Genomic DNA, 25,731 nt, shown 5'->3' on the forward strand with positions numbered 1-25,731 from the left:
TATGTGTGTGTGTATATATATATATATATATATATATATAAATTATACTGTTGATGGGATGTTGTATTCACTTTTTTTACCCCAAATTCTAGTCAAAGCTGATTAAAACTGCTCTGTTTTATTGCCGGCTTTAAGGTCTGCTATGGCTCTGGTGATGTGAAGCCAAAGATCTGAATGGGGATAAATTCTAAACCAAGAAGAAATGCATCTCTGTTGTCCATAACTAACCCAACAAATTCAAGCTTTCTTCTTCTTTTTTTATTTTTTGATTTTATTTTTTTGAAAAATGAATTGGTTACTTTAGCCTCAAAGCCATTTACTTTGCTATGATTTTTTTTGTTTTGGTATAAAAAAAAAAAAGTATTTCTAAAATGTTTGATTTATTTTCTGTACATGATGAAAAATCTAACTGCAGAAACAATTTGCACTGGCGATTTGTAAAGTTTGAAGTTAATTTCTGGGTTGGGGAAAATGTAGCTTTCTTTTTGTTTGTCAAAGTGAAGAGAACTCGGTGGGTTTCCCTTGTGTGAGCGGAGGGGATAATCCTGCAGCCGGCCTGCTCCAGCTCTGCGTGTTTGTAGGTCGATGTGAGTGCACGCACGTGGCATTGTGTTATGATGGGGATGGACGCTAAGCTCTACCCATTTCATGTAGATGGTGGACGCCCCCAACTCCTCCCCGATTGATGTAGGGGGGGTCTGGGCTGGAGCACAGATTGCTCCTACCATTGCTGCACGTAGCCCGTGCTGCCAGCATAATGAATGTGTGATAATAGCCTTTCTCGTACGATGCCAGATCGTGCGATTTTTAGTTTAACCAGTACATTTGCCGTTTGAAAATACACAATTCCATCACTTCTGAATCTTTATTCTGTTGTACGAGAATTTTTGTAACTTGGTAAACTCTTAATTTTCGATATAAAAATAGCATGCAAAAAAGACGATCATTCGTCCGATAATCTCACCGTGTGTATTCGGTATTAAGGTGGCCATATGCGTAGAAATTTGATCGATTTTTAGGTACGAACATTCATGAACTTTTGAAATCTTGAACAAATACACACATGCGGTACTGTTCTGTATTTTTGTGGTCTACTGAAAATGCTGATCAGAAATATACCGTATAAGCCGACCCGAATATAACCTAATTTTACCACAAAAATGGGAAAACGTATTGACTCAAATATAAGCCTAGGGTGTCCATCTACATGCCTCACTGTGCCCATGACTAGACTTGTCTTTAACATGGGAGTATATAGAAGGGGTGTCCGGCTTTCAAAAAATCAGTGCTCCCCGACTGTAGGTCCCCCAGACAACAACTTTTGGACACTTGTAGAGGAAGAGTGGGGCTACATGTGTGCCAAGTTTGGGGTCCAGAGGACCTACGGCCGGGCCACTACCGGATCCCCAAATTTCCAGGAGAAATGACCGTTTAACATGAGAGTCTATGGAAGGGGCCCCCGACTTTGAAAAATCAGTGTCCCCCCGGACAACAAACTTTGCACACTTGTAGAGGAAGAGTGTGACAAGTTTGGGGGTCCAGGGGACCTACGGCCGTCCGGTACCGGGTCCCCAAAGTCTAGGAGATCAGGCGCAAAAAGGTGATTGAGTATAAGCCGAGGGGGGGGGGCATATTCAGCACAAAAAACTGCTGAAAAACTAGTCGAAGGCCCCTTTCACATTGGGGCGTTTTTCATGCGGTACAGTAGCGCAGCGCTAAAAATAGCGCTGCTATACCGCATGAAAAATCATGCCCTGTAGTGTTCAATGTGAAAGCCCGAAGGCTTTCACATTGAAGCGGTGCGCTAGCAGGAGCGCTCCAAAAGTCCTGCTAGCCGCATCTTTACCGCGGTATAGGAGCGGTGTGTTCACCGCTCCTATACCGCGCCTTCCCATTGAAATCAATGGGAAAGCGCGGTAATACCGCCCGCAACGCGGGCGGTATTAACCCTTTTTCGGCCGCTAGCGGGGGTTAAAACCTCACCGCTAGCGCCCGAATATCGCGGTAAACACGACGGTATAGCCGCGCTACAAATAGAAAAAAACATAGTATCAAGCGCTCTCCCCATTAATATCTCTATAGACCATAAACAAAGGATAAAGGTTGGGAACAGTAGAACTTCAAACTAATTTTGTGGAAATTAAAAAATGAAGAATATATAGTGCTCATATGGAATTACTATAGTCCATTAATTAAAAAGTCCACAGCACTGAATAATGAAACGATGCTTTGCTTAGATGGCTGCCAGCTGACAGATGAAGCGATCTGTGAAGCAACAAGAAAAGAGACACAAAGCAGCGCCCTCTGAGCGTAGCAAGTGTGTTTAATATTGGGAATGTTTAAAAAACATATGAATCACCTACTCACATGTCTGATGTAGGTAAACAGCATAGTACATTGTAAGGGGTTCATCCGCGGGGGTCCCGGAGAAGACGAGATGTCCTCACGCTGACATGTGGTGTCCTGATCCGTACTGCAGCGTCGATGGGAACCAAAAGAGCCCTCGGAACTGAAGTGCGCAGTGCAGGTCTCCACTGTGTACAGCTGTGGCTGCAGACTTCACATCCGGGCGCGGGAGGTGCACGCGTTCGAGACTTTCCAGTCTCTTCTTCAGGCATAGTAGTGGCCATCTTTCCGGAGCTCAATATGTATACAAGGGAAAGACCGCCCTGAGTACTCCGATTGGCCAGATCTTGATTACGGAACATCTAATACCCCCCACGAGACTTATATACAAAAGTACCATTAAAAACAGCATTTATATAAAAACATTTATACGAAAAATATATATATATATCTCTCAGTTGATTAAGACAGCGGCGGTTTGCCTAAGTAGTCATAAAAATAAAATTAAGAAGGCTCTATATTAATACGGTAATAATATGATGGAAATTAATAAATAATATAATATAATAATAAGAAATATATATATAAGTAAATAAGTAGAAACAAATACAAATTGCTGCACAAAAAGGCTGCACAAAAGTGCTGCACAACAACTACCGCTGTGTTAACCTCCCTCATACACACGGCATATAATATATATACTGCCTAACTGGGGGTTACATATAGTAATTAATATACATATATAAAGAATATATATATATATATATATAAAAAATATATACATATATAAAAAGAAAAGATTATTAAAATATATTAAAATATTAATATCTAAAAATGTTCTAAAGTGAGGAGGGGGGAGGGAAAAGGAAGAGGGAACTATGGCGTTGACGTCACCTATAATCACTCTTAAAGTTTTATCTGAATCAGGTATATTCTGATGGACTTTATGTATTATCAGCTATATTGTATTGATAGAATATTGTAATCACATTCTAGATCACACTACCCCAGCATCACAATACCCCAGCAAAATATATTCATAATAGAATATTAATCTCTATACCCTCGTTTAAGCCTCCAGGTGAGAGGCTATCGAGGGTAAATATCCAGAAATTCTCCCTCTCACATAGACGCTTATAGCGTTCAGCTGGGGGGAGGAGTCTGGATATTGCTGGATATTTGCCTACAAATAGCGCGGCTATACCGTCACCGCGGCTCCACGCTGCAATGTGAAAGCAGCCTTATACTCGAGTATATACGTTAATGAATGCAAATTCTTTGATCTTTATTTCATCGATCAAACGTAGTCAACAAAATTCAATCAGACCATCCTATTGAGAGCACACATGATCAAATTGGTTTAGGTGCCTTGAATTAGTGATTGTATGATCATAGCCATATGTGTGGCCACCAATATTCTGGCCATAAATGTTTAGATTTCATCTTGTTGATTTTGGAAGAAACATTTTTTAAAGCTTATCAAAATGGTCCTTGTGGTGGCCGCATTTGTTTTATTTTAGGCAGTTGTTTCCTTTTTCTTTTCCCATGGTGATCCTGCCAGTAACGCACTTTCTGTCCTGGATTTCTTGTAGTCGACAGTTGATTTTTGGCCAGAGTGGATTTGATTTAAATCAAGCTGATTCTAAATCGCTAGTAAAAAGGCTTGATTTAAATCATAATTTTTAAAGAGCAACTGTCATCTCTGTCCCACAGCGGCTCTTCCTCTGACTCGCTGTTGACTCACCGACAGTCTCATTCACTTTAATGGGACGGCTGGTGATGCTGCAGTGACACAAGGTGAGGGACGTGGCGGCAGAAGGTGAGTGGATGCCCGCTAACAGGCGCTGCCATGATGGATCTGAAATGATTTAAATGTAAGGCATTATTCTTGCTGGTAGTTTAGCATCTTTATTATAAATAGGAAACCTTAATTTTGTTTGCTAATATTAAAGTGTCAGGTTAGTAAAACGGCGCTATCCAAACCGCTTCAATCATACAGTTTGTAGTGTACATAGATTTGCTAAAAAATGGGATAAAGGAATATTCCTGAACTTTGTTTTTATCTCATGGTTACTGTGAAATTATGTGAATGCATCAATAACAGTGCATGTTATCTCAGCTTGCAGAGTTTGGATTCATTGAATGAGTTTACCAAAAATGTAAATATTTCAGAATACAGCCTCGTGCTACAAAACTAAGCTCTATTTCATGCTGAATAAATAAAAAGTAAATATTGAATTTTACTCAAAGCATTTTATTAAAATTTGATAATGTAAAAAATCAGATAAAAAAAAAAAATCTGATTTTATTTTTGTGCATAAATCATAGAAAGAGTGTGTGTGTGTGTGTGTGTGTGTGTGTGTTGTTTTTTTTTTGTTTGTTTTTTTTTACTCATTTTCGGCCCCTTTAACTTTTGTAAATGCACAGAAAGCGCTTTGCAACCTTTCGAAGAGTACCATTATTTCCTATGAAATGGCTCTATCTATCCCTGTGTAATACTGTAAATATGAACCAATTTACTCTTATGTATGCGTTCAAAGAGGTGTGGGATTGGGGGGAGGGGGGATGAGGAGAACATTCATATTCCCCTAGGTGGATGCAGCATTGGTCCCCCGCAACATCCCGAGAACTGAGTGATCAAAGACTGGTGATCGCTCAGTTCTCAGTCTTCAGTTGGCAGAAAGCAGTGACTGTGAACCAGCGGCTCACTGCTCTACTCTGGGTATAGGATAGTGTGTATGGAGGTTTCCTATTTGTGTGGTGGTGGTTGTGGTGTGTGTGTTGTGTTTTTTTTTTTTTTTTTTGTGTGTGGGGTGTTTTTTTTTTTATTTGTATTTACTTCCCCCAACCTGACTAACTATGTAACGTATTGCTGTAACTCATTGCAACACAGAGCTACAAAGCCAGCCTGTTATGTCTGTATTTCAGAGGTCATATTTAGGTGATCCATTTCCATGTTTGAGGACCACACAAACTATGTATTTCATAGAATTTAATGAGATATATTTGTATATGACCGAAAACCAAATGTAATTTTTATTTTATTTTTTTATGCTTTTTATAGTTTTATTAAAGTGGGTCAGGATATTTATTAAATTTTTTTATGTAATGATATTGTTAAATCTTGCCACAAAATAACCAAAAACGACATGCAGAAAATGTCAAGATCCCAAAGTTGGAAAAGACTGGATTTTAAAGTTTGGAGCATTCCAATGCTGTTAGCATAGGACCGCACAGGACGCAAACCGCAGACTGCGTACAGTGCCCAACACGCAGCGCTGACACTTGTAAAAAACAGTGTTAAAAGGCTTATAAAACTTTTAGTCAGATTTGGCTGCCTGACAAAATATCTATTATAGTTACTGTACAGAGGCTTGCTCAGTCTATCTAAATTTCAGCATTTGGATAGCGCCCAGATATTGCACATGTTGAGGTTTTTAAAAGCCTTTGTATGGTGGAAACATTTCCTGTTCTGTAGGATGGTGTAGAAAGTTTGTAAAATGTGCTTTATTTCTAGAACCGTTTAATATGTTTGTTGTTAAACTTTGATCGATCGCATAGGTTTCTGGTGTTCTGGCTGTACGTTTTTTTTGACTATGCCACAAATATTTTGGACCAGGGTGGTACTGTGTTTTTATTTTATTTATTTTTTTTGATGACAATAAGGTTGACATTTTGGAACATGATTTTGCTACTTTCACACTGGGGGTAAAGCGCCGCTTTTTTTAGCGGCGCTTTACCGTTGTTTGTCCCGATTTTTGGCCGCTAGCGTTGTGGTTTTAACCCCTGCTAGCCGCCGAAAAAGGGTTAAAAATTACACTTTGCAGCGTTTTGCGAGCGGGTTGGAGGCGCGACCCCATTGTTTTCAATGGGCATGGGCACTATAGGAGCGGTATTTTTACCACTCCTACCGCGCCTCAAAGATGTGGCTGGAAGGACTTTTTTTTTTTTTTTTTGCGTCCTGCCAGCGCGAAAGCTCCAGTGTGAAAGCTCTATTAATAGCGCCTCAATGTGAAAGTAGCCTTATAATTGCTGGAGTATTGACCGGATCAGTGGAAATTGCAGGTTAGTGTTTCCAAATGCAAAATAATGCTGTTAGACCGGGACCGGCCACAGAGGGAGAGGGCGGCCACATTCTCCATACTGCGTCTCTAGTTCTGTCTGCAGGTGGCATGACCTCCACCTCTCTGTATCCCCGCATTAGTTGGACTGGATTGGTGCCAGCAGCAGCTGCAAGAGACTAAGTAGAAAAGCTCTGGTGTACGGACAGTAAACTCCTCTCCTGTATTATCTTTAAGCTTTTTTTGGTCAAGTTCAGTTTTGTAAAGTCCACACACACAATACTTAACAAGTCTGATCAAGGGCATAACACCATTTGTAACAGGCCAAGCAACTGGGAGCTCAGGACAGTAAGGGCTTGTTTACACTTGCAGTTTGGGGGGTGGTAAAACCATAGTTGGGCAGTGTTTTTTAAACCCGCACCCCCTTTAACTGCAGTGGCCAGGGGTGTACACATGTTGTGGCTGCAGCAGGAATTGTATATCTCATCACGCTTGGTGGGTGTAGTGCCCATCATATGTCACCCACCCATCTGCAAGTGTCCTGCAACCTTGTGCAGTACAGCAACCAAGAGGTTAAAGCGGGCAATGAGGCGGCATTGTATCATCTCCTCACCACCTGCTTTAACCCCTTGGACCCCACACTAGTGGGTCCCTTGCACAATGGCTCCATTCACTTGAATGGGTTGGGTTTGGCGGCCGTAGCGCCCGCTAAAAGCAACAAGTGGTATAATCCTGACACAACATGTGTACACCCTTGGCTGCTGCCTCCGCAGCTAAAGGGGATAGGGATTGGGGGTGGTCAAACCAAGGCTCAACCACAGGTTGACTTCTCTATTAAAGCGTGTTATAAAGCTCAGTGGTACTGAGTCCATTACAGAGGTAGGGAGGTGAGGATTCTGGAAAACACTGCAAAAATGAACTGTTGGCTTTTGAAGCCAGGAAAAAAAATAATGCAGCAGCTTGGGAAAGTCACTGCTGCCATTAAAGCTGAACGCCAGGCAGATTCACAGATGCACTCTAAAGTGTTACTAAACCCAGGACCCTTCATTCACTATATCTGGTCTCCCACAGTACACAGAACATGGAAATATTTTAGTAAATATAAACTGCTAAATACCTTTTTCTCAGCGGTATATAGTAGTCTTTTAACTTATATCAGTGTCTGGTTAAAGCTTGTAGGAAGAGTTTTCATTCTCCTCTGACTGTCCTATGAGACTGCAGGACCCTGACCCTCAGTCTGGACAGTGTGGCTTGGCTCTGTGCTGATCACATGTACCCTCCAAAAAAAAAAAGGAGAAAAAAAAATAAAACGCAGCATGTGCAGAGTGCTTCCAAGGCTCTGTTCCTTTAGCAGATGGACTGGGGACGGTGTAAGAAGGGGAGGATCAGAGAACACTTTACTGCATATACAGATTTTACTGTTGTGGGTTTAGTAACACTTTAAGTGCTGGTTCACACTGGTGGGATTTCTAATACGACTTGAGTCACGGAATCAAATGACAAGAACAATTACCATATATACTCGAATATAAGCCGAGGCACCTAATTTTACCACAAAAAAACTGAAAACGTATTGACTCGAGTATAAGCCTAGGGTGTCCATCTGCTTGCCTCTCTGTGCCCATGCCTAGACTGATGTTTAACATGGGAGTCTATGAAAGGGGTCCCCGGATTTGAAAAATCGGTGCTTCCCAGCCGTAGGTCCCCCAGACAACAAACTTTGCACACTTGTAGAGAAGAAATGGGGCTACATGTGTGCCAAGTCCAGGGGACCTACGACCGGCCAGTACCATGTCCCCAAAGTCACCAAAGAAATTACCGTTTAACATAGGAGTCTATAGAAGGGGTGCCGGGCTTTGAGAAATCTGTGCTCCCCGGTCAACAAACTTTGCACACTTGTTGAGAAAGGGTGGGGCTACATGTGTGCCAAGTTCCGGCCGGTACCGGGTCCCCAAATTCCAGGAGATCAGGCGCAAAAAGGTGACTCGAGTATAAGCCGAAGGGGGGCATTTTCAGCACAAAAATGTGCTGAAAAACTCGGCTTATACTCGAGTATATACGGTACATTATATTGAGGGTGATCATTCACATTAATGCAACTCTGTGGGGTGTGATGATTTTTTTTTATTATTATTTATTTATTTAAAGGTTTGTGTGATTTCAGTGCATTATGGCTCCATAGAAGATAACTGCACCCAAAGTCGCATTACATAATTACACTGAAAATCTCATCACAGTATTATGAGCTGAGCATAAGGCTCCATACACACTTTAAGGTTAATCACTGGATTAAAAAAAAAAACAGGTACCGGTAATAGCTTTATCTGCAAAAAGCACAAAAATGCATAGTTTTAAATCGGGCCTTTGTTTTTCCTTTTACTGCAAAAATGCTAATGGCCCGTACACACAATCCGAATATTGTGTGAAAAATGACGTCCGAGGAAGAATCGTACGATAATTGGATCGTTGGTACAGAGCTTTCGAGAGCCGATCATGACGGTTCATCCGATATTATTTTATCGGACATGCACGAAAATTTTTCTCGTACCGTACCAGATCGTACGATTTTCATTTAGTCAGTACAGTTGTCTGAAAATACAATACAAATACATTACAACACATGACATCACTTCCGATTTTTATTTTTTTTTCTTCTGTCGTACGAGAATTTTAGGGACTTTAACCACTTAAGGACCCCTCACTGTATATATACGTAATTTTTTTTTTTTAAAGATGGATATCTCGGTAATGCCAGCAGCTGCTGCCACAACCATCTTCTTTTAAGTGAGCGGTTCTGTAAACGATAACTGGTCTCCGGCGGATTCACCGCAAGATCACCGTTGGCGGCGGGAGAGGGGGGCCACCCCTTACCGGAGCCGTCGGCAGCGGCGGTGGCGATCGGGTCCTCTCTGCTGCTCGGCTGGGATACGAGTGAGGGCAAGATGGCCCCCACCCGTCCCCATAGCAGGGCAGAAGCGACGTCAAAACGTCACTTCCGCCCATGCTTCTTAAAGCAGTATTTTCTTGTCGTTTTTTTCAATTTTTTTTTTTATTTCATTCAAGTCTAAATATGAGATCTAAGGTCTTTTTGACCCCAGATCTCATATTTAGAGGACCTGTCATGCTTTTTTCTATTACAAGGGATGTTTACATTCCTTGTAATAGGAATACAAGTGACACTTTTTACACAAAAAAAAGAATAAAATAAATATAAGAAAACCAAAAAACTCTTTTTTTTTTTTAAAGCGCCCCGTCCCGACGAGCTCGCGCGCAGAAGCGAACGCATACGTGAGTAGCGCCCGCATATGAAAACAGTGTTCAAACCACACAAGTGAGGTAACACCGCGATCGTTACAGTGAGAGCAATAATTCTAGCCCTAAACCTCCTCTGTAGCTCAAAAGATGCAACCTATAGAATTTTTTAAACATCGCTTATGGAGATTTTTAAGGGTAAAAGTTTGACGCCATTCCACGAGCGGGCGCAATTTTGAAGCGTGACATGTTGGGGATCATTTTACTCGGCGTAATATTATCTTTCATAATAAATATATATATATATATATATATATATATATATATATATATATATATATATATATATATATATATATATATACTTTTACTTTTTGTCTTATTTTTTTTAATTAAAAAAAGTGTTTTTTTTTTTCAAAAAAAGTGCGCTTGTAAGACCGCTGCGCAAATACGGTGTGACAAAGTATTGCAATGACCGCCATTTTATTCTCTAGGGTGTTAGGAAAAAATATATATAATGTTTGGGGGTGTTAAGCAATTTTCTAGCAAAAAAACAGTTTTTTAATCTTGTAAACGCCAAATCTGAAAAACAGGCAAGGTCCTTAAGTGGTTAATAACCTATTTAATTTCTACTTGCGACTATTATGCGGAAAAAGTCGTACGATCTGTCGTACGGTATTTGGATTGTGTGTAAGGGGCATAAGGCTCTTAAACGCTCTTAAAACAGTGCAAAGACGATACTGTAAAACGCTTTAGCTTTTTTTTTTTTTTTTTTAAGAAAAAAAAAAGTGTGCCTGGAGTGTTCAGGTGTTTGAACTTGACTTTGTATCAGCCTCTTGCAGTACTTGTACAGCAGAGTTCAGACTGGGGAGAGATAAGGAGCTGCTTATCCTTTCACTGTCCAGTCACAGATTTGGTGGAGAAATAGGACCTGCCTGACAGGGCTGTGCTGTGTGGTTGTAAAGAAATAAAAATACATTGGCAGGTAAACTAACTCTCGTATATGTACGGTATCTCTCCGTAAAATAACTCTCATAATTTGACTTTGAAGTGCAGCTTTCAGTTTGTGTGTGACACACTTGCACAGGTTTTTTTTATTGTGAGTGGAGCTGCACTCCTTCCTGACATCGATTATTGCTACCTCTGCCTTCATCCCACAACAAAGATTCTTGTGGCAGTCGTCGCTCATCAGTTGCACGTCTCCCAGGCTGTTTTGTACGCATCGCTCGTTACCACGCGGCCAACTGGGAGATCCCCAGGTGCAGAAGGCCGGAGCCTCAGTGCAGCGCAGCAGCTGCCAGGCTGATTATAGGGGTGTGGTGGGACCTATAAAGCCGCCACAAACCCTGAGAAGTCTCATCAGCAGTCGTGTCACACGGGTCCTGGAGGAGCCCAGGCAGGCTCGGTGCATAAACAACCCCGCAGCATCCTGTCACACCATTAACTCCTTGTAGACAGGGAGTGCTCACAGCTGACACTTCATTTGTCTCTCATTAGTAATATTGTCATTATCATCGTATCGATGATTTAAAATATCTCTGAGCCACTGCAGACTGAGTCTTGCAAAAAAAGTTTGTCAACTGCTCGCATTCAGTATAAATGTTCTACCTTTTTCTGAAGGGAAATCCTATAGGTTCAAGACCCCCCCCATTCACACTGCGAGCGTCGGCCGACAGTGCTAAAGCGGCACTAGAACAAGTGGCGCTTTAGCGCCAACAGCCGGCGCTCACGGTGTGAAAGGGGTTTTGAACCTATAGCTTTCTCTTCTGTATAAATGTTCCACCGTTTTCTAAATGTGAGCAGTTCACATTTAAACTCTTTTACCGCTCTGCACCAGTTCACGTACCTACCTAGTATGTGATTACACAGTGGGAGCCAATTTGCCAATCCTTCAGGAGAAAGGCAGAATGGCTGGCTGCCTATATTAACAAAGCAGGCGGCCGTTCTGTGAGGGGAATGTGCTGATGCCAAGAAGGAACACAGATCTTTACATTCCCCCAGTCAAAGCTGATCGCCAACCTTTACTAGTAAAAGATAAAAACATACCAATCAACATACGTTTATTGTGATACATTTTTTTTGTACAAAAAAAATATATATATCAGAATACATATTGGCTTAAATTTACAAAGAAATTTAAATGTGTGTGTGCGTGTGTGTGTGTAATTAATAATTTTGCCACCCAAATGCCTGCAAGATTTCACATCCTGTGGAGAAGTTATTGCCCTGCTTGGCTTGGTATCGTCTGAAAATACAGAGATTTAACTGTTTACCCCATTCTCCAGGACGTTGTACAGTGAACGATATTGGGGAACTGTGTTTAAATGCTTTTTCGAGATGCAACACGTCTACGGGCCTTCCTTTATCTAGTTGGCAACTCGCCTCCTCATAGAAGGTTAATAGATTGGTTTAGCAAGAACGATTCTTCATGAATTCATGCTGAATACTGCTAATGAGAAAAAATAAGTTATTGCTAAAATCTTGTTTATAGTCCCTTATCCCCTCCAAGAGCTTGCATACTATTGATGTTAGGCTAACTTGTCTGTAATGACCTGTGATCGCTGTTTTATAAATTGCCACTTGAATGGTTGCCAACCAATCATGAATGCTGTTGAACCAGGTCTCCTGAAATTTCCACAAAATCAAAATCCTCCCCATACAACAGTATCTCAAGTTCACCCATCTTGTCCCCCAGGCTCCTGTCATTGGTGAACATGCCAATCCCTTAAACTTTTTGGCCAACTTTACTCCCAGCAGATTTACAACCTCCTCATTTAGGTACAGTCTGTCCCTTCTACAGTACTGTGACCGACTGAGAAGCCCAGTCCTCCAGGAACCCAAACCCCTCCTTACTACACCAGCGCCTTGGCCACTTTACTTCCCTAATCTCCCACAGCTTTCTGGTGTGGCTCAAGGTACTGGTAGTATTCCTGAGAATACTACCATGGAGGTCCTTGTTCCCTCAATTTAGCTCACAAGTCCCCAAAACACTCCATCTGCCTCTGATTTTTGTCATTTGTGCCAACGTGCACCATGACATCCGGGTCTTCCCCAGCCCCTCCCAGTAACCTGTCCACCAGATCCGTGATGTGCCCGAATGCCCGGTAGACGGCATACAGTTCGGTGCTTACTGTATGACTGTCACCCATCTACTCTTTTCTAGTGCCTGCACCTCTTTCTCTCCGCCCGCCTCTGTGCTTGCCCCTGCCGGGGTACGTTCCTGGCTCTCCTTTAGTATGGAGGGTCTTTTTAGTGCTGACAGTTGCTTCCCTGGATTCAGAACCTGGGCTTCCAGGGAAACAATCTGCTTACATTTTGCACAGCAGTATTCACCCTCGATCAGATGATCAAGGAGCGCATACAATGCCGCAAGATGTACACAGAGTCACCTCTCCACACCCATCGGGCATCGTACCTATTTAATGAGGATTGGGAATTATACCCTGATTGCCTTATATATATATATATATATATATATATATATATAATCTCTCGCGCAAAAAAATAAACTGCGGAGGTGATCAAATACAACCAAAAGAAAGCTTTATTTGTGGGGAAAAGACACAAATTTTATTTGAGTACAGTGTTGCACGCCCGCACAATTGTCAGTTAAAGCGGGGTTCGACAAACCCTGTGCCCCAGGTTACATTTGCGACTAGAATTAGCGACCCGGCACCTGGGGCAGCACAGCTGGTGGTATCCTGTCTGTGCACCCCCCGCATGACCGCGTTGGGCCACACCGGCCAGTAATTGAGGCCACGGCCTTGTGCTATATATATATATATGTACACAGTGCCCCCTTGAACTTTGCGACCTTTTGCCACATTTCAGGCTTCAAACATAAAGATATAAAACTGTAATTTTTTTTTTTTTTGAAGAATCCACAACAAGTTTGACACAATCATGAAGTGGAACGAAATTTATTGGATATTTCAAACTTTTTTAACAAATTGGGCGTGCAAAATTATTCAGCCTCATTAAGTTAATACTTTGTAGCGCCACCTTTTGCTGCGATTACAGCTGTAAGTCGCTTGGGGTATGTCTCTATCAGTTTTGCACATCGAGTGACTGAGATTTTTGCCCATTCCTCCTTGTAAAACCGCTTGAGCCCAGTGAGGTTGGATGGAGAGCGTTTGTGAACAGCAGTTTTCAGTTCTTTCCACAGATTCTCAATTGGATTCAGGTCTGGACTTTGACTTGGCCATTCTAACACCTGGAAATGTTTATTTGTGAACCATTCCATTGTAGATTTTGCTTTATGTTTTGGATCATTGTCTTGTTGGAAGACAAATCTCCGTCCCAGTCTCAGGTCTTTTGCAGACTCCATCAGGTTTTCTTCCAGAATGGTCCTGTATTTGTCTCCATCCATCTTCCCATCAATTTTAACCATCTTCCCTGTCCCTGCTGAAGAAAAGCAGGCCCAAACCATGATGCTGCCACCACCATGTTTGACAGTGGGGATGGTGTGTTCAGGGTGATGAGCTGTGTTGCTTTTACGCCAAACATAATGTTTTGCATTGTTGCCAAAAAGTTTGATTTTGGTTTCATCTGACCAGAGCACCTTCTTCCACATGTTTGGTGTGTCTCCCAGGTGGCTTGTGGCAAACTTTAAACGACACTTTTTATGGATATCTTTAAGAAATGGCTTTCTTCTTGCCACTCTTCCATAAAGGCCAGATTTGTGCGGTATACAGGGACTTATTGTTGTCCTATGGACAGAGTCTCCCACCTCAGCTGTAGATCTCTGCAGTTCATCCAGAGTGATCATGGGCCTCTTGGCTGCATCTCTGATCAGTCTTCTCCTTGTATGAGCTGAAAGTTTAGAGGGATGGCCAGGTCTTCGTATATTTGCAGTGGTCTGATACTCCTTCCATTTCAATATTATCGCTTGCACAGTGCTCCTTGGGATGTTTAAAGCTTGGGAAATCTTTTTGTATCCAAATCTGGCTTTAAAGTTCTCCACAACAGAATCTCGGACCTGCCTGGTGTGTTCCTTGTTCTTCATGATGCTCTCTGCGCTTTAAACGGACCTCTGAGACTATCACAGTGCAGGTGCATTTATACGGAGACTTGATTACACACAGGTGGATTCTATTTATCATCATTAGTCATTTAGGTCAACATTGTATCATTCAGAGATCCTCACTGAACTTCTGGAGAGAGTTTGCTGCACTGAAAGTAAAGGGGCTGAATAATTTTGCACGCCCAATTTTTCAGTTATTTGTTAAAGTTTCAATATCCAATAAATTTCATTCCACATCATGATTGTGTGTGTGTGTGTGTGTGTGTGTGTGTGTGTATGTGTGTGTATATATATATATATATATATATATATATATATATATATATATATATATATATATATATATATATATATATATATATATATATATATATATATATATAATTACACCCTAGAGAATAAAATGGTGGTCGTTGCAATACTTTGTCTTACAAGCTTACTTGTTTGGGAAAAAATATTATTTTTCTTAAATAAGACAGCAGTTAAAGTTGGCCCAGTTGTATTTTTATTTCTTTATATTGTGAAAGATAATGTTACGCAGAGTAAATTGATACCCAACATGTCACGCTTCAAAGTTGCGTCCGCTCGTGGAATGGTGACAAACTTTTACCCTTTAAAATCTCCATAGGCGACATTTAAACAATTCTACAGGTTGCATGTTTTGAGTTAGAGGAGGTCTAGGGCTAGAATTATTGCTCTCGCTCTACCAATCCTTCACATGTGTAGTTTGAACACTGCTTTCATATGCGTGCGCTACTCACGTATGCGTTCGATTCTGCACGCAAGCTTGGCGGGACGTGGCACGTTCCTGGCTCCTAACTTTTTTTTTTTTAAGCTGGCTCCTAGATTCCAAGCAAACTTGTCAAGCCCTGAGTTAAAGTAATGCAGTACCATATCACAAAAAATGGCCTGATCATGAAGGGTGTAAGCTTTTCTTAGCTGAAGTGATTAAAGTTAGAGTCAACTCCCATCTCTGACTTTTACCTATAGTGCATCATTTAGTAGATATTTACTGTACATGCCAGCCGGTGACAGCGCATGCGCTCTGAACAGCCACCCTGTCGGTTCCTTCAGAGTCTTGTGTCGTAAAATACACCTCCCGCGCACATGTGTGGGAGTGACGTCACTGCGGCTCTGGCCACTCACACAGCTGGTGTCCGCGGACCCAGAAGGAAGACCGGGGTGAGGATAAAAACGCCTTCAGTGATGACGGCGCAGCGCTGGAAGGCTTTGTTTTCAAGTAAGTTTCACATGATTTGCTAGTATGCGATGCATACTAGCACATGATGACATTGCCTTTTAGATTAAAAAAATAAAACACCCAGCGGTTTACTACCACTGCAACATCACCATGCAGTGCTTCAATCCTAAACTTACTAGACTGTTTCAACCTAAGGTTACTATGCAAACCTTTCGAGTATAAAAGTTGTCAGCCCAGCATCTCCGCACTATTGGACTATAAAGGAAAGTTTTGGTGGTCCAGTGTCATCTACCCACCTCTTCCTGCAGCAGTAGTTGATGTGACGGGTTGCACAGGATTTCCACTGAATGAATCATATTGCATCATGTGCAGCATGCGGCTCCTGCCTGCCCCTGTATGATGCCTCCATCACTTCCCACTCAGGCATTCTCACACCTCCATCTCTATGGGGAATTGGGGTGTGGAAAGTCCCTAATTTGGGACAGCCTCCAAACATGCTTTTATGCTTGCTTCCCAAGTCCAGAGTCACCATGAGACCTCTGCCACAGGCCTAGTACTTGGATGAGCTCGATGATTGAGCAAATCCTCCCAGTAATTAGCGTTGGTCACCGGTTGACAGTGCAAGTGTACCTGTCAATGTTCCGCTCACCAGATCCCCGATGGTTCGTTCAAGCCCTTTTGGATAACCTGCCTCCGGGTTCTCAAGCCGATCCCCCACCGAACGGCGCACAGCCTGGGATCTCCTCAGTAGAAGGGGGACCCAGTAAGTCACTGGGACCCCTTTGTGGCATTAGTTGCTCTAGGCCAGAAGGGCCCAGAGTCTGGAACTCCGCGTTGCCAGGTAGGCCATAGTGGTGGGGCCCGCAATGTGCGCACACCCTAAAGGTGGGTGCCGCACCTGGAACCCGCGAAGAACCAAGAACGGCCTCCGCCACAGAAATACCCCCTCCCAGCATGCACAGCGAGGCTCAACTCCTCTCATTGGCTGCTGGGAAGAAGCGGCTCCGCCTGGATCCCCTCTGGCGCCATCTGCCGTCCAGAGATGAGACCATATCTCTGGACACAGACTGACCCACAGGACATTCCAGAATCTGGCGACAGCCAAATTTAACAAAATTAAGAATGAGGGCAACTTATCTCTCTCATTCTCCCACTAACTTTAGCGTAGTGCCCTTACTGAAAGTAAAGGGGGCGCTACACAAGTTTTTACTGTAGTTGTGTATAGCATGGCTCGACAAATCCCGGGCCGCCAGGTCGCCATGGCGACTAGAAATGGGGTCCTGGCGACTTGGCTTGGAAGGGGGGGGGGGCCCCATCTGGTGGTGAGCCGTTTGTATTACAAGTTATTACCACCAGATGTGTAAGCTGGCGCCATCTGGTGGTGGCCGTTGGTATTACAAGTTGAACAGCAATTCTAATGTAATTTTTCACTATTTTCACTGCCATCTTCTTCCTTCTAATTAGAACCCCCAAAAATTATATATATTTTTTATCCTAACACCCTAGAGAATAAAATGGTGATCGTTGCAATACTTTCTGTCATGCTGTATTTGCGCAGCGGTCTTACAAGCGCACTTTTTTTCGGAAAAAATTACACTTTTTTTAATTAAAAAAATAAGACAACAGTAAAGTTATCCCCTATTTTTTTTTTTAACATTATGAAAGATAATGTTACGCCGAATAAATTCATACCCAACATGTCACGCTTCAAAATTGCGTCCGCTCGTGGAATGCCGACAAACTTTAAAATCTTCATAGGCGACGTTTAAAAAAAATCTACAGGTTGCATGTTTTGAGTTACAGAAGAGGTCTAGGGCTAGAATTATTGCTCTCGCTCTACCAATCGCGGTGATACCTCACATGTGTGGTTTGAACACCGTTTACATATGCGGGCGCTGCTCACGTATGTGTTCGCTTCTGCGCGCAAGCTCTTCGGGATGGGGCACGTTTTCTGGCTCCTAACTTTTTTAGCTGGCTCCTAGATTCCAAGCAAATTTGTCAAACCCTGGTGTATAGAATGATCGCAGTGGAGATCTTGGCCTTTCTTGTCGGGTGCTGAGGATTTGGCAGAACACTGCAGACCGGTCTGTTGCAGGGGAGTCCGGTATACTGCAGTTGGAGTGGAGGTCCCGCAGAGCCTCACACCTTGCTGCGTGCTGTTGTTGGGAGCTTTTGTTATGGGGAAGTAATGGGGGATGACGCCCAGTGGGGGGGTTGTGGATGGTTGTAAATACCCAGCCCCCCCTTTAGGCCATTTGCTTTTGATATGTCAAATAGATCCTTTCATGGGGCTTTTTTTGAAGTGAAATTTAACATCTTCTGTTCCCTGGAGGCCACAACTGATTTGTCAAGTTCTGTTCTACAGCGGGGGGGGGGGGGGGGGGGGGGTAGATGGAGAGACTGGCTGAGGATTTTATAATGACTGCCATCAATTATTAGTGATCTGTCAGTATTGAAATCTCAGAGTAGCTTGGCTAGTGCAGAAAGTATGGGCTTCCGTTGTGAAGGCTGCACAGCATATACTGTAGACATGTATGTTTTGGCTGGGCCAGTCTTTTAATGTTTTTGTGTGACTCTTCTGTTGCTTAGGCTACTACAGCCATTTACAAATTACACAGAGGCCAAACGGAAATATGCAAAATGTACAGTGGGGAAAATTAATTATTTGATCCCTTTTTGATTTGCCTACTTGCAAAGAAATGACGGGTCTATAATTTTTTATCATAGGTCTATTTTAAATGATGGAGCCAGAATATCAACCAAAAATCCAGAAAAAGCATGATACAAATGTTATAGATTGAGTTGCAGTTCAGTGAGTAAAATATTAATATTTGATCCCCTACTAACCGACAATAATTCTGGGTACAGTATGTGCACATGTGGTACACAGATTAGTCCGGTCAATTTTACAACCACTCATTAATGTGTATAAAGGACACCTGTCCACAGAATCTTTCTTCTGTTCAAACCTCACCATCCTGGGCAAGACCATAGAGCTGTCAAAGGATGTCACGGTCAAGATAGTAGACCTGCACAAGGCTGGAATGGGCTACAAGACCATCAGCAAGAAGCTTGATGAGAAGAAAACTATTGGCGCAATTATTCGCAAATGGAAGAAATATATAAAATAACCATCAATCTCCCTTAGTCTGGGAGCTCCATGCAAGATTTTTCCTCATGGAGTAAGGATGGTCATGAGAAGAGCGAGGGATCAGCCCAGAGGAGGAGCTTGTGAATGATCTCAAGGCAGTTGGGACCACAGTTGCCAAACAAACAACTGGTAACGCAATACGCCGCCATGGATTGAAATTCTGCAGCGCCCGCTAGGTCCCTCTCCTCAAGAAGGCACATATACAGGCCCATCCTGAAGTTTTCAAATGAGCATCTAAATCAGGGGTCTCCAAACTTTTCAACACGAGGGCCACAAGTATTCGGGGGCTCAAAATGTCTGCATGTCTATGTCCATCAGAGTCTCCCCATTTATATCCGTGTCCCCAGCATATTTTTCACCATTATCAGTATCCCCAGCAGAGTTTTCTCCATTATCAGTGTACTCAGTAGTTTTCCTCATTATCGGTGTCCCCAGCAGAGTCTCCTGTACATGTACAGTATTGTGCAGATTTAACCACTTGAGACCCGCGCTATTGACAAGACGTCAACAGCGCGGCTCTCAAGTGCCAAGTGGACGTCTTTAGACGTCCTTTTATGTGCATTACCTGCGTGCACTTCTGGGGGGGCGCGCAGCGGGTAAACACTGTCCCGGCGCATCGCTGAAGAGCCGATGCGTGTACCTGGCGGCCACAATGTCCGCCGGGTACACGCGATCGTCGGGAACACAGCAGAGACATGGAGCTCTGTGTGTAGAGACCGATCTGTGTCCCTTGTACATAGGGACACAGCATCGGTCACCCCCCACACAGTTAGAACACACCCAGGATACACATTTAACCCCTTCCTCACCCCCTAGTGTTACCCCTTCCCTGCCAGTCACATTTATACAGTAATTAGTGCATTTTTATAGCACTGATCGCTGTATGAATGAGAATGGTCCCAAATTTGTGTCAAAAAGTGTCCGATACGTCCGCCGCAATATCGCAGTCCCAATAAAAATCGCAGATCGTCGCCATTACTAGTAAAAAAATTAATAAAAAAAAATCATAATTCTGTTCCCCATTTTGTAGGCGCTATAACTTTTGCGCAAACCAGTCGCTTATTGCGATTTTTTTTTTTTTTTTTATTTCTTGGGATATTTATTATAGCAACAAGTAAAAAATATATATATTTTTTAAATTGTCGCTCTTTTTTTTGTTTATAGCGCAAAAAAAAAAAACCGCAGAGGTGATCAAATACCACCAAAATAAAGCTCTATTTGTGGGGGAAAAAGGACGTCAATTTTGTTTGGGAGCCACGTCGCACGACCGCGCAAATGTCAGTTAAAGCGACGCAGTGCCGGAAGCTGAAATTTCGCCTGGGCACGAAGGGGGTTTACATAAAGCAAGTGGTTAAGGCCCCTTTCACACTGGGGCGTTTTTTGTGTGAAGCCTCATCTGCAATCCCAATGTGCTGGTAAAGCACCGCTAAGACCCTGTTGTTTTAGGGCGTTTTTTGCAGTGCCTCAGTGTGAAAGGGTAAGGAGTTTTTACAGCGCTATCAATTCATTTCAATGGAGAGGGGCGTTTTTGGAGCGTTTTTCAGCGCCCGAAAGCTGCTCCAAAGATGCTGCTTGCAGGACTCGGTGTGAAAGGGTCCATTGAGACGCATGGAGAGCATTTTAATAGCGCCATTTTTAACGCTAAAACACTGTAAAAACGCTTCAGTGTGAAAGGGGTCTAATGCCTATTTCACGCTTGCCTGTACAAGCCGACTTGTTCACTGTAGAATCCGACTTCAGCTCTCCTGCACCTCCCGACTCCCGCCCACTGCTACACATGCAGGCTGTAAGTTAGGATTCCTAATGTAAACAGTGGGCGGGAAGCCAGGAGGACCACGCTGATGTCGCCTTCTAGCAGCCAATCAGTTCAGCACAGCAGCCAATCCTCTGGCAGCACGAGAGGGTGTGCAGCTGCTTTTGGAAGCCAGCAGATCGGCAGTGCTGTGTTGGCAGAGTCTGGGCAAGCTGGGGGCCGGACCAAACACACCCACGGGCTTGGGTTTGGAGATCCCTGATCTAAATGATTCAGAGAAGGATTGGGAGAAAGTGCTGTGGTCAGAGACCAACATTGAGCTCTTTGGCATTAACTTGTCATGTTTGGAGGGGAAAAAATTCCAACTATGACCCTAAGAACACCATCCCTACAGTCAAGCACGGAGATGGAAACATGATGTTTTGGGGCTACTTCTCTGCTAAAGGTACAGGCCGACATTTCCGCATTGAGGGTCCAATGGACGGGGCCATGTATTGTAAAATCTTGGATGGGTACCGTCTTTCTTGAGCCAGAACACTGAAGATTGGTCATGGATGGGTCTTCCAGCATGACATTGACCCAAAACATACCACCAAGGTGACAAAGGAGTGGCTTCAAGAGAAAATGCATTAAGGTCATGGAGTGGCCTAGCCAGTCTCCAGACCTTAATCCTATAGACACTTTATAGAGGTAGCTGAATCTTTGATTTGCCAAGTGACAGCCAAATAACTTTAAGGCTTTAGAGAGGATTTGTAAAGAATAGTAGACGAAGATCGCTCCTGAGATGTGTGCAAACCTGGTAACCAACTACAAGAAACTTCTTACCTCTGTGCTTGCCAACCAATGTTTCTCCACCAAGTACCAAGTCATGTTTTTCTTGGGGATCAAATACAAATTTTACTCACTGAACTGCTACTCAATTCATAACATTTGTATCCTGTGTTTTTTTTTTTTTCTGGATATTTGGTTGATATTCTGTGTCTAAGGCTCCATTCACACAAATGCGTTTTTTGATGCATTTTTCAGGAATGCAGGGACATTTTTTAACATGGTTTCCTATGGAACATGTTCACATCAATGCTTTTTTGTGCCTCTGCGTTTTTGGAAAGGGTCAGGGACTTTTTAACTGCAAAAGGCAGCGTTTTGCATGCAATAGAATTCAATGGACCTGCATCAAAAACGCAAGTGCCGCGATTTTTGCCCCGATTTGCGTTTTTTTTTTTTTTTTACCGGTTTATAGCTGGTTGTTAAAGGAAATGAAAAACAAATTACTGGCTAAAAAAACTCTGCAAATCGCTGTAAAAACGCACGTCAAAAAACGCAGCAAGCATCGCAAAAAGCATTGCAAGAACACTCAAAAGCAACATGCATAGGTGTAAATCGAGCCTAACAGAATATCAAAACAGGTTTTGTTTTAAAATGTCATGAGAGCTGGTTCACACTGGGGCGACTCGTCAGGCGGCTCAGCCGCCTGACGAGTCGCGTCCCATTCTATGCAATAGAACCGTTCTAATAGGAGCGACACAAGTCTCTGCGACTTAGAAAAAGGTTCTTGTATGACTTCGGGGGTGGCTCGGGGGGATTTGCATTGACTTCTATACAGAAGTAATTTTGCTAATCGCCTCTGAAGTCGTCTTCAGGACGACTTGCAGAGTCGCCCCCGAAGTCGTGCCGCCGCAGTGTGAACCGGCTCTTAGCAGGTTGAATGGGGGGGAGTGGGGCTGGAGAAAGCAGAGAAGACAGATTACATTTCATCTGTCAAGAGATGATCTACTGCCATAAGCAAGATTCTGGTATTGAATTAAGATCTCTTTTACACTGAGCGCCTGTGCTAAAGCGCTGCTCACTTTAGCGTTGTTTTAGCAGTTTTTCCTTTCGGCCGCTAGCGGGGCGGTTTTTACAAAAGAAAGTCCCATTTTGCGGCTCTTTCAAATCGATACCCACTTATTGTAATGGGCAGGGTGTTTTGGGAGGGTTATTTACAGCGCTCCCAACCCGCCCTAAAGATGCCGCTTGCAAGACTTTTCGTAATGCCCCGCAAGCGCAAACCCCAAGTGTGACAGACACACTGCAATGAATGGGTGGGCGGTTTTCAGGAGCTTTCCAGAGGTTAAAGCACCTGAAAACTGCCTCAGTGTCAAAGAGGTCTCAGTATATGTTCATTATAAATGGTGCGAAGAAATGGAGAATAAGGATTTTAGGAGTGATGTGTGTTTTGGATCTTCTGTGCTAAGGGAAGGGACTCTGGGTTCAGGTAGCAGAATGTGATATTCCAGCCACACAGAGGTTAAAGGGGTAGAGGGTGCAGGAATTTGGCTGCTGCTGGGTCAGAAGTTCAGCCGGACATCGGCATGTGTCTGGTGGGCGGTAGAGGGGGAGGTTGACTCGATCCTACACAGCCTCTGCCATTCAGCCCCTCCTGGGCGCAGAGGCCACATCTGTCCTGCATGCAGAACTGACGCATGATCGTTGTACAACCTGGAGGTATGGCTGCTCTGCCCCGAGAGACGTCAGCAATAGGTGGGCACTTTGGACTTGGTGGAAAGCTATTTTTTATCTCAAGTTTTTCCAGTATATTGGAGGAATCTGAGAATTTCTAAAGCAGAACTCCAGCCAAACCTGCAGGTTACATGTTTCCTACGTTGGTTTCCCAGTTGCAGCTTTAGAATGAATGTTTGGAAGTCTGCATGAATACATTTTGTTTGGTTACAATATACAGCGACGGTATCGTCTTTCCTGAAATGCTCCACCATTTTTATAAAGGCATTCTGGTGCTCCAGACCAGTGTCAAGGCTGAGATGGTGTCATTGGTCTGCTGCAAGCAGGAGGAAGCATTTCCTCAGTCATTTCTGAGCTGGCATCTCAGTCAAGGAAAAAAGGTGACACTCGATGCCAGAACAAAGATGGCACTGTCTTTGTGGATAGAAAAGCAGATATATTCTTTGTCTGGGGGAGTACTTTGCTCTCTGTGAGTGAAATACCTGGAAGGGTTACACTGACACATTACTAAGCATGGCTCCACTTAACATGACAATTATATCTGCAGACCTCTCAACCTGCAAAAACTAATTTCAGGGAGGTGACTCTCCGCGCTGTCGCCAACCCCCCCCCCCCCCCCCTAATGAAATCCAGTCTCACCATTGCCAATTAAATGCAGCCTATCAGTGTCCATACGTGCCACCTCATCAGTGCCTACCAGTGCAACCCAGCAATGTCCATCAGTGACCATCGGTGTCCAATTTATGCCACCTCATCAGCGCTCCTGGCTCTGTCCTGCCCCCTCCCCTGGCCACAGACAGACGGAGCACCCAGAGTGGCTGCCATGACCGTACTCCATTCGGCCACTCGGGCTGCTTTGTCTGTGGCTGAGTGACAGGCCCAGCCAGGATCTCCCGGGAGACTTGGGATGTCTGTATCTGATGATGGATACAGTTTATTTTTTTGAGGAGTGACCAATCAGGATTCACTCTGGTTTCAGGCCAGTACAAGATGGGGTCTTGAGTGGTTGGCACTTGCTGAGTGAGGCTGTAGGTGGCAAGTGCAGAAATCCAGAACAATCAATCAAAACATGCCAATGTGACCAATAGAAGTGTCTTAAGCAGACCATTCATTATGCAATTTTTCTTATTCAATTTCCTTTTTAGATATACCTTTAACTATGTAGTGCAAGGGCCTGTCTGATTTGCATACAAATTTAAAAGTGTTATGGTTTTGAGCTCCCATTATATGGTTTTGGTAAATCTCTAAAGTAAAATTATACAATGTATGGCCTGCCTTAGACTGACTGTAGGTGGTCTTATAAAGGATGATCATATCTGCAGAGACTTGTGGGGCAAATGGGCATCGTCCTGGGACCTTCGTTTTGGTGTAGGAGAAACTGCCCCCCAGTATATGTTCTTCTGTCCTAGGTCTGGCAGGGGTTGGGGTGACTCCTCACCCGGGTTCAGAAGACGGAGGGGCCCCTCTCTTGTCTCTTCTCCCTTTTGTCTTGCTCTCGGCAGGAAGGCACAATGAGGCTCCATCTCTCTGCAGGCCTCGGCCTTCTGTTAAAGGTCTCCCTTTTATCGGCTCTCCTTTTTATGGCCTGTTTAAATCTGCTGCTTGAAGCAGGGAGGGTTTCCCTGTGCATGGCTAATGGGGGCTCTTTACAGCCCCCCTCAAACCTCAGTAAAGCAGAAAATACTGTAATATGTACATTGTGAAGCACCATCTGCCTTGTTCCCCTTCTATTGCTTTTTGGCATGCCTGAAAAGACAAAGCTTTCTGTTTTTGATTGCTGTACAGACTCGCTAGCAATTGCACACAATGCTGTTGCATCCAGCAACTTGCTGGTCCGTATGTTTTAGTGCCTGGTCGGAAACTGTACCTTGAGCTGGCATGACTGATTTTGTAGGTTGCAAGAATGGTGTTCTAACCTGGCCTCTTTAGGGGGATTATTTACTAAAACTGGTGCAGCTGTGCATACTAATCAATCCATTTCTAACATACAAATGTTATTATTTATTTTTTTAGCAAATCTCCCCCATGAGTTTACAGACTTCCCGTAAGGTTCAAATATTGGTAAGGGTCTGTTCACAATTTTCACTATAGTCCCTGTCCTAGCATCAGTATGGAGTCAAGACTATACTGTGTATATACACAAAATTGCTATGACCTCTGTGAGTTCCTAAGTGTGCAAAGCTGTTGTACCCATTATGTGGGATTCCCAGTGTCCCTGCACAGAGTCCCTGGCTTCACACACCTTCTGTGCTCATTTTGAGGAATTCCCACCATACCTGTATTTATTGAGTCTGCCTGCACACTTGCTTTTCCCATTATGAGAGGTTCCCGCCATCCCTGCACTGAATCCCTGGTTCTGCCCACCTGCACTACCCATTATGAGGGGGTCACACCATACCTATGCTGTGTTCCCAGATGTTCACACCCTGTGCCTATTATAAGGGA

The 25,731-nt window shown here is 43.4% G+C and overlaps 1 protein-coding gene across 1 annotated transcript in view; it reads left to right on the top strand.

The window, feature by feature from the left end:
• LOC120932717 (cat eye syndrome critical region protein 2) overlaps positions 1-25,731 on the top strand; it is an 80,910-nt gene that overhangs the window by 10,447 nt on the left and 44,732 nt on the right. The gene's annotated exons all lie outside the window — the stretch shown is intronic.

This window comes from Rana temporaria, chromosome 3 (assembly GCF_905171775.1).
Source record: "Rana temporaria chromosome 3, aRanTem1.1, whole genome shotgun sequence".
Classification (NCBI taxonomy): domain Eukaryota; kingdom Metazoa; phylum Chordata; class Amphibia; order Anura; family Ranidae; genus Rana; species Rana temporaria.